Here is a 10000-nt window from a genome sequence, read left to right as displayed (position 1 = left end):
TCCCATCCCTCCCCTCCCTATAAACACCCCATCCCCCCCCCCCCCCACATCCCTTCTTCCTGCAAAACAAGCACCACTTCCCACAGGTCTTCGCCAAGGCATCATGACCTGTAACGTGACCTAACCCGACCTGACCTTGACTCGGAGCGTGTGACCCGAGGCGACTCAAGGTTCTTACGGACGCCCGGCCGACCCGTGAGCGATGGGGAAGCCCGAGGTAATGAATGAATGGCCGGGAAAGGTAAACAGAGTGACGTGATGTTCCCTTTCATTGGCCCTGCTCTTCCGCCTCCCCTGTCGGTGCCACTCGGGTCCTTTGCTCTCCTCGTCGGTGTTTTTTTTTTTTTTTTTTGTGATTATTCTCCGGTCCTGTTTCGATTTATTTATCATCTGTCTGTCTATCTGTACATTCCTTAGTCTCGCTCCTATTTTCTTGCTCTTCCTTTCCCTGTCTGTCTATCTGTACATTCCTTAGTCTCGCTCCTATTCTCTTGCTCTTCCTTTCCCTGTCTGTCTCTCTCTCTCTCTCTCTCTCTCTCTCTCTCTCTCTCTCTCTCTCCCTCTCCCTCTCCCTCTCCCTCTCTCTCTCTCTCTCTCTCTCTCTCTCTCTCTCTCTCTCTCTCTCTCTCCCTCTCTCCCTCTCTCCCTCTCTCCCTCTCTCCCTCTCCCCCTCTCCCTCTCCCTCTCCCTCTCCCTCTCCCTCTCCCTCTCCTTCGTTTTCTTTTCCGCCTGTCTCCAAAATTCACCCAAACCATCGATTTCGTCCATCTATTCACACTCACCCACTTTTATCTCTTAAAAAAAAACACACACAACCACAACGCTTACTCTCTAATTAACGCATTTGTACATATCTCATTAATCATCATAATTACCGGCGCAAATCCTCCGCTAAAACTTCATTGTGTGAAATAACGACGGCGAGAGCCAGCAAATCGCCGCCTGTGAGCCGAAATCGATGCCCCGAATATTATGCATTGCTAGTTATACATTTATACATCACCTAATTGAGCCGTGGCGTAATGACGACGCTCGCTTTCACACCGCACCTGCGAACAGACAGAGAGAAACAGACGCCATTGTAGCATTAAAACGATAAAAAATAAAGAATGCTTGTGTGCAATACAAAAAAATCGAATATGGAATAAGTTTCCACATAAATTTTCACCAGAGGCGAGAGGGAGAGAGAGAGAGAGAGAGAGAGAGAGAGAGAGAGAGAGAGAGAGAGAGAGAGAGAGAGAGAGAGAGAGAGAGAGAGAGAGAGAGAGAGAGAGAGAGAGAGGCACAAAAAATAGTATTCAATACACGATAACGATGGAAACATCTAATAATAACGCAACAAATCAGAATACGAAAATTGAACGTTGATTATAAAAGCGCGAGAATTGATGAATTGCAAGTTGATGCCAATTACACCTTCGCATCTTCGCGCCCCCCGACCCCCATCCCCCACCCCTCACCCCGCCTGAGCTGATCGACAAGCAGGTAATTTGGCCGTGCAGTTTGTTTGCAACAGAGATACACACCTTCTTTGAGATCTCGTCATGCTTCAAGACAGATGTATACGGATCTAAACAAGCAGATGTACACATAGATTAACACACACAGACATACAAGCACACGTAAAAATGCACACACGAACACAAACACAAATACAAACATTACACAAACGGACGAATTAAAAAAACAAAAACAAAAAAAACACGTACGAATACAAACAAAATCACATCCAGATGCAAAGACACAAACAAATACGAAATAACCCACAAATAAAACGACAAAAACAAACACAAACACCCACACTATTCACACACGAAGGCAAACCAAAACAAACACAAACACGGTGCATACGTAACATCTATCACGAATCCAACGCACGCAAAATCGCATTATTTACACTCGGCATTCTGCTATCGCTACCTACCACCCCATTCCTCCCTAGGTAATGCCTCCTTGGGTAAACTTACTGACCCAGAAGCGTATTTCAAATAACGATAGATGATAATGCCAGTAACGCACGTTTGAGAACTATAAAAGCAACAACAGTACACACCTGCCGTAGCATATGCCTTATAGCTACCCCCGTCTTGCTTACTAACTTATTATTATTATTTTTTTTGTGTGTGTGTGTGTGTGTGTGTGTGTGTGTGTGTGTGTGTGTGTGTGTGTGTGTGTGTGTGTGTGTGTGTGTGTGTGTGTGTGTGTCTGCCTGTCTGTTTGTCTTCCTATCTGTTAGTCTGCCTGCCTGCCTGCCTGCCTGCCTGCCTGCCTGCCTGTCTTTCTCTGCCTCCCTCCCTGTAAGTCATCGATTTATCATGAATTATATAAGAGTCACTTTCACAATGAATAACCTCGGTTCCACCATGAATGAAGAATCAATTCATTCATTGCATCTCAATATATTCGTCCCTCAATCTATGTTTGTTACGTCAATATATATAGTGTACATGCACACTTGAAACTCGCTTACTCGAAAGAAACAGGGAAAGGGAGAGGAGAGGGAGAGAGAGAGAGAGAGAGAGAGAGAGAGAGAGAGAGAGAGAGAGAGAGAGAGAGAGAGAGAGAGAGAGAGAGAGAGAGAGAGAGAGAGAGAGAGAGGACCAAAAAAAAAAAAGAAAAAAAAAAAATCCTACTACACTCCGCCCCAACCATCGAGCATGACCCCCCCCCCCCCCGCATGACCAACTCTCCTCCTTCGGGTCCGCCCATCAGTCACCTCGGGGGGCGGCCAGGGCGGAGGGTCACCTGTGCGGGACGTCGAGCTCCGTCGGGCAAGAGTGACGAATTCGCAGCAAAGGTGATGGATCGGGAGCTTGCTCTTGCTCTCTGTCTGCCTGTCTCTTATTTCCTTCTCGCTGTCTCTCTCTTAATCTTCTTATCTGTGTCTGTCTGCTTGTCTATCTGTTTGTCTCTGTCTTTCTGTGTATGTCAGTCTGTCTGTCTGTCTGTCTGTCTGTCTGTCTGTCTGTCTGTCTGTCTGTCTGCGTGTCTATCTGTCTGTCTGTCTGTGTCTGTCTCTCTCTTTTCGTGACCTGATCCTCCCCGCCCAGCTTGACCTCTCCCACCGCATTTCCTTGACCTAGCACGAACGCCCAACCGCATCCCTTCCATTCCTCTGCCTCCTTCGACAGTTCCTTCCAAGACCTCTCTGTTCATGCACAATACATTCTTTCACTTTAATGATCCTCTCCTCGGCTGAACGACCAGTAGCTCTCTCTTCCTCCCTCACCCTATCTGCCCCACCTATACCCCCTCCTCCCTCCTCCTCTTAGGCCGGTGACCTCTGCGGTCAGCCTAATGATCGCTATCGCCAAGCCCCCTTGACCTTTCCTCCCCCGAGGTCACAGTATCAGCCGATGGACGTCCTGCTGATGAAGGAGGTCCATGTCTGACCCAACCTCACATGACCTCCCATGCGGCACTGACCCCAAATGACCTGGCATGACCTTGGCTGCTCCGGAGACCATTCCCAAGCATTATCGACACCATTAACGCACCGTCGTATACATGTGTTACACAGGCATACCACTGTTCCTCGCAAGTTCTCAAGCGCATGGGGAGCGCACGTCCGTCACCTTGAGTGCATTCACACACGACGAAGAGAAGTGTCAAGTTCATTGCCACGTGTGACTTCTCTGACTCGTTCAACTTTATTTCCATCTGCCTTCTGCCCTTTTCCACTCCCATACTTTCATTTCCAAACATCAAAGCCAAGGTACAGATTTTTGTTCAATGGCAGTATTTACTTTTTGGGCATTTAATTAATTTAATTTCCCGCTTATTATACCATTGCTTTGAAAATAATGCATTGAGTACCCCCCCCCCCCCCACACACACACACAGGCGCACACGCACACACAAATATATATATATATATATATATATATATATATATATATCAAAAATATATATCTAACAAATATATATCTAACAAATATATATCTAACAAATATATATATAACAAATATATATATATATATACATATATATATATATATATGTATATGTATATATATACATATATATATATATGTATATATATATATATATAACAGATATACATATATATATATATATATATATATATATATATATATATATATATAAATATAACAAATATATATACACACACACACACACACACATATATATATATATATATATATATATATATATATATATATAAATATAACAAATATATATATACATATATATATATATATATATATATATATACATATACATATATATATTGTAAAATTGTATTCAATTGAACCCAAAGCTTATCCACAGTTGAGTTTGAAGAGGACAAATTTCCTTGCCTATTGAATTAACTAATTTCGATATAACACTAAAGATATCGATGGCGAGGACTTCAGCATTATAAAAAATAGAAGGAAAGATAGGCGGGGAGGAGGGCGAAGGGGAATGAGAGGGAGGGAGGGAGAGAGGGACAGGGACAGGGAGAGAAAGAGAAAGAGCGAGAGATTGAATTATTTTTTTTATTTAATAATCATAAAGTAAATAAAAAAATAACAGTATCGACATTAACAACAAAAAGAAAGAGAGAGGGAGAGAGGGAGAGAGAGAGAGAGAGAGAGAGAGAGAGAGAGAGAGAGAGAGAGAGAGAGAGAGAGAGAGAGAGAGAGAGAGAGAGAGAGAGAGGCTTAACCCTCTTCTCCGCTTGATTTCCCGAAAAGGCTTAATCAATGGCTCTTGAATGATTCTTCTCCTCTTTCTCCCCTCCCCCGCCACCCCCCCCCCCCCCCTCGGTTCTTTAAATCACTTCATCAACCTTTTCTCGAATTGAACGTGAACTTCTCCACCACTTCGACTCTCGTTTTCATAGATTATTCTTATTCACCCTTCCTCTCAGATTCCTCCTATTCCCCCTTTCTCCCTCTCGTTTCCTTTTTTTTTTCTCCTATTCTCTTTCAAGTCTTTCCTTTCAATCATCCTACTAATCAACTGGTAATCTCCAATTCTATGTATATATTTTTTTAAATTATCTTAATTTCTCCATCTTTCTCTCCTTCTATTCGTTCTTTTTTCCCGCCTGCTCTATTGCTTATTCCTTTATCTTTTATTAATTTTACCCACCTGTCGTTTCTCAGACACCATTAACTAATGACTAATTTATCTGCGTACCGTCCTTATCTACAGTCTACATTGTTTACATTCCTCTTCCTACTCCCTATCTACCTCTCCCTCTCTCCCTTTCCCCTCTCCCACCTCTATCTACCACTCCTGCCCTCCATTTCCCTTCACCTCCCCCTTATCTACCTTTCCTTCCCTCCCTTGCCCCTCTCCTATAAGAGAGGGAGAAAGAGGAGGGAGGAGGGATAAGAATGGGACAAGAAGAGAGAGAAGAGTAGGTACAAGGAACTGGGGAGTTACACCATTACCTTCCCCTTACCTCTCCCCTTCCCCCCCTCATTCTTAGAGAGTGGCACCCTCCTTATCCCCCCACGTCACCCCCATATACACCCCCCTCCATCCTATCCCCCCACCTCCTTACAGACAACCCCCAACACTACCATTATCTCCCTCATCTCCTCCCCATTCTTATACAGTATCATTACCCCCAGCGCTCTCCCTCCCTCCTTCTCTCCCTCCTGCATTCACCCTTACGTCTCTACCGCGCAGTCTCCCTTATGCACCTAATCCGACGTAATGGAAACAGATTGATAACAACAGGGTCGCATTTCGCTTCTTCGATGTCATTACTGTCCCATCACGGACGTATCGCTTTTCAACATCATTTCCATTAAAAAAAGAAAGTCTCCCTTTCCTCGCCATCTATACTTACTCCCATCTTTACTTAGATTTTTTGTTTATTATAAATACTTATAAGGACGGAAACGTGAAGTACAATCATGGCAACCATAACATCGTAACAATTATCTTCAATAATAAATAATAACAAACATAACGAACAACGGCTTTTGCTTTCAAATAAAATCAGATTATAATCAATTACATCACGTAGACCTAAAGAAGACGATGGCGAAGAAGGAGAGGAAGAAGCTGGAAACGATGATGAGCAAGAAAGAAAACAAAATAATATATGAAATAAGAAAAAAAAAAAAAAAAAACGGATCACAGGCACGAATTCCCGCGACCGCTTGTCTTCAGTAATAACCACTATTATATATAAATAAATGTTCTCTCAGCCGCCGTCCCAGTATATAAACATTGCGAATAATATAACAATGAATTTGAAATTGAATATGAATTAGAATAATTAATCTAAAATTGAATATCTAAATTTGAATGAGAATATTTGAATTTGAAATTAAATACCCGAATTTGAACATCTAAAATAAAATTTAAATATTTGAACATCTAAAATAAAATTTAAATATTTGAACATCTGAATTTGAATAATGGAAATTAAATTTTATTACTTGAACATCGGATTCTGAATATTTGATTTCGATTATCTAAATCTGATTTAGAATATTTGAATATGAAACAGAATTCCTGATCGCAACATTTCGTAATCAGCTGATCCTACCCTTCAAATGCCCATTCCTCCAAACAGCTGTTTCCTCGACCTTCAAACAACGTCAACGAAAATAGCCCATCCAAATATATATAAACCATATATATAAATACAAAAACAACAACGTCAGCCACACACATACAAACACACACCTTCGTCGCCAGCTTCAATAAAATCAGAAGAGCGAAATTTGCCATCAAATAAAAATAAAACCCTAGGTTACAGCGGCCTTCTGAGCCCTAAACAGCATGCGCATTCTCGGAACTCACGGACACTAATGTCACAATAAAGAAAGCTGGCGCGCGTTATAAACAAACTCGTAATAAAGAGTTCTTGAGATAGTGAACACGTGGCTGGCGTCTTTCAACTCGCCCCTTCGTCTTACTACTCTTTTCTTCGTCTTCGTCTTTTATCCTTTTTCGTTTTCTGTTCTTGTGTTCATTTACCTTCCTGTCTTTCTGGTCTCTTTCTGTTTCTTGTCCTTTCTTTCTGGTCTCTCTCTTTTTCTTGTCCTTTCTTTCTGGTCTATCTCTTTTTCTTGTCCTTTCTTTCTGGTCTCTCTCTTTTTCTTGTCCTTTCTTTCTGGTCTCTCTCTTTTTCTTGTCCTTTCTTTCTGGTCTCTCTCTTTTTCTTGTCCTTTCTTTCTGGTCTATCTCTTTTTCTTGTCCTTTCTTTCTGGTCTCTCTCTTTTTCTTGTCCTTTCTTTCTTCCTTTTTCTCATTTATGTTTTATATACTTGCCCTTCTATTATTTTTAAAATTCTCCTATCTTCCTTCGCTTCCTCCTTCATCTTCTCAATTCCCTCCTTACTATCATAATCATCTTTATTATTCCTCCTCCTTAATCCCTTTTTCCAATATCCCACAACGCACAATAACCCACCTGAAAACATCCCGACACAATCAATTCACTCTGTGCTTGCGTGCGTGAGTGCGTGCGTGCGTGCTGGCGTGTGAGTACGGAATATATATCAGCAATCGGCAGATCTGGACAGATATATATCGATATAGAGCCACAGAGCCAGACACTGCCACACTCATCAGCTGCTTGCCTAGGCGAACCGAGCAGTGCTTTCATACAAGAACAATCGTACAGGTATGACTCAGAATAATAATGAGAAGCTCATAATCATCTTTTCTTTTACGTCAAGAAGGTTAATTGTTGACCAAAGCGATGGAAAGTAAACAAAAACCCCAGCCATGAATATTGCATCATGCAAAGTCAGCAAATTCGCCTGATATAACATTCAATTCGCGTTGCAAACACTCACTTCGACTGACACGAGGAGCAAATAAATTGAACGACGGAAAAAGCAACATTAAAAAGTTAAAATAATGCGAAAGCATATAAATACTTCTGGGATGGATTGTTGAACTCAGATTCTTAAGTTAAGTCTTAAATCTCCCGGTGACAAGGGGAATATGACCAAGTATGACCCGAGTGCCTGCGTGCCACCCTTTAGTGCCAGGGCCAAGGTGCACGCGAGACACACCACGTGACGGCGTAACAATTCCTCCTCTCCCCCTTCCCCCAATCTCCCTATCTCCCTCCCTTCTGCCCAACCACCCTCTCTCCATCTTCCTCCTTCCTTTCTCCCTATCTCCTTTCCCTCTTTCCCTCCGATCTAACCACCCCCTCTCCCTCTCTCCCTCCTTTTCTCTCCTTCCTTCCCTTCTAACTTTCCCTTCTTCCCACCCCTTTTCTTACCTCCCTCCCTCCTTGCGACTTTCTCTCGCTCCTTCCCACGCTCCCTCCTGCTATCTCCATTCCTCTCTCATTCCATCCCTCTCTCCCTCACCTTAACTTCTCTCTCTCTTTCTCTCTCTCTCTCTCTCTCTCTCTCTCTCTCTCTCTCTCTCTCTCTCTCTCTCTCTCTCTCTCTCTCTCTCTCTCTCTCTCCTCTCTCTCTCTTCTCTCTCTCTCTCTCTCTCTCTCTCTCTCTCTCTCTCTCTCTCTCTCTCTCTCTCTCTCTCTCTCTCTCCCTCTCTCTCTCTCTCTCTCTCTCTCTCTCTCTCTCTCTCTCTCTCTCTCTCTCTCTCTCTCTCTCTCTCTCTCTCTCTCTCTCTCTCCCTTCCTCCCTACAAACTACCGTCCATCCCTCCTCTGAAACCTCCCTCCTTCTCATACTCCTTCCTTATCTCCTTCCCTCCTGAAGAACCCCCTCTCCCTCCCTCTCTCCCTCCCTCCACCTCTTTCCCACACTCCTCCCTCCTTCTCTCCCTCCCTCCACCTCTTTCCCACACTCCTCCCTCCTTCCCTCACTCCCTCCACCTCCACTCCCTCCCTCCCTCCACCTCTTTCCCACTCTCCTCCCTCCCTCCTTCCACCTCTTTCCCACACTCCTCCCTCCTCGCTCCTTCCCTCCACCTCCTTCCCACACTCCTCCCTCCCTCCACCTCTAACCTTCCCTCCGCCCGTCCCCGCACTGTACATCCATCACGTCTGTCTCTCTAATCTCACATCCGCACATCCAGCATCCACAGCGTATCTCATTACAGACGTCACATCCGCATCTCCCTCATCTCGCTGTGAGGAACCTACTCCTTCTGGCGCGTGGGGGGGATGGGGGGGGGGGGACGTGTGTGTGTGTGTGTGTGTGTGTGTGTGTGTGTGTGTGTGTGTGTGTGTGTGTGTGTGTGTGTGTGTGTGTGTTAAAAAAGAATAAGACATAAGACATAAAAGAACATCGGCCTGTCAAAGTGAGACGTTCTTCAGCCTTGAAAAGAAGATAAAAAAAAAATGATAATGAGAAATAATCCTTTGATGATTCATTTCTTTGTCTCTTTCTCTCTGTCAATGTCTCTCTGTTTCCTGTATCTTTGTGTCTCTGTATCTCTGCTTGTCTGTTCTGTCTATGTCTCTGGCTCTCTGGCTATTTCGCTCTCTCGCTCACTCTCTCTCTCTCTCTCTCTCTCTCTCTCTCTCTCTCTCTCTCTCTCTCTCTCTCTCTCTCTCTCTCTCTCTCTCTCTCTCTTCCTTTTCTCTCTTTTCTCCCTTCTCCCCACTCCCTTTTCCCCTTCTTCTCCCACAACCTTTCGCTTTTTCTTTTTTCTTATTTTATAACCACTTTAAACTTATAAACAAATCAAATATCTCAGTAACGACAATAGATTCAGTAAAAAAAACTTTTCTCATTGAATTTCTGAATCACGTGACACTAAAAGGTAAAATGAAGACAACAAAAACAGAAATAAATGCGTTGTAAACTTGCATTATTAAAACACACGACACGCAAGATCACAAACATCTTACCACTCAACAAGTAACTTTTATTATATATTGCATATATGTTGGTGGGGTAGGGTGGGGTAGGGTGGGGTAGGGTGGGGTGGGGTGGGGTGAGGGGTGGGGGGGATGGTGAGGGTGCGCACGTGAATGGGTCCAAACAAACACAAACACATACAATATTAATAATAATATAAATAATGATGATTAACACATGATACACACACATAATAATACATCAACAATAATGAACAATAAATAAAAAAACAC

The 10000-nt window shown here is 43.2% G+C and overlaps 1 protein-coding gene across 9 annotated transcripts in view; it reads right to left on the bottom strand.

The window, feature by feature from the left end:
• The window catches only part of LOC125039399 (myocyte-specific enhancer factor 2-like), a 349376-nt gene that overhangs the window by 62699 nt on the left and 276677 nt on the right, over positions 1–10000 (bottom strand). For 4 of the 9 annotated variants that reach the window (XM_047633259.1, XM_047633267.1, XM_047633258.1 and 1 more), the window contains exon 2: positions 1004–1049. The exons of the other annotated variants lie outside the window; for them this stretch is intronic. The gene's annotated coding sequence lies outside the window, so the exon portion shown is untranslated. The remainder of the gene's footprint in view (positions 1–1003; positions 1050–10000) is intronic. 9 annotated transcript variants of the gene reach the window in all.

This window comes from Penaeus chinensis, chromosome 27 (genome assembly GCF_019202785.1).
Source record: "Penaeus chinensis breed Huanghai No. 1 chromosome 27, ASM1920278v2, whole genome shotgun sequence".
Taxonomy (NCBI): domain Eukaryota; kingdom Metazoa; phylum Arthropoda; class Malacostraca; order Decapoda; family Penaeidae; genus Penaeus; species Penaeus chinensis.
The sequence above is the reverse complement of the archived record's forward strand: the minus strand, read 5'-3'. Positions and strand labels throughout refer to the sequence as shown.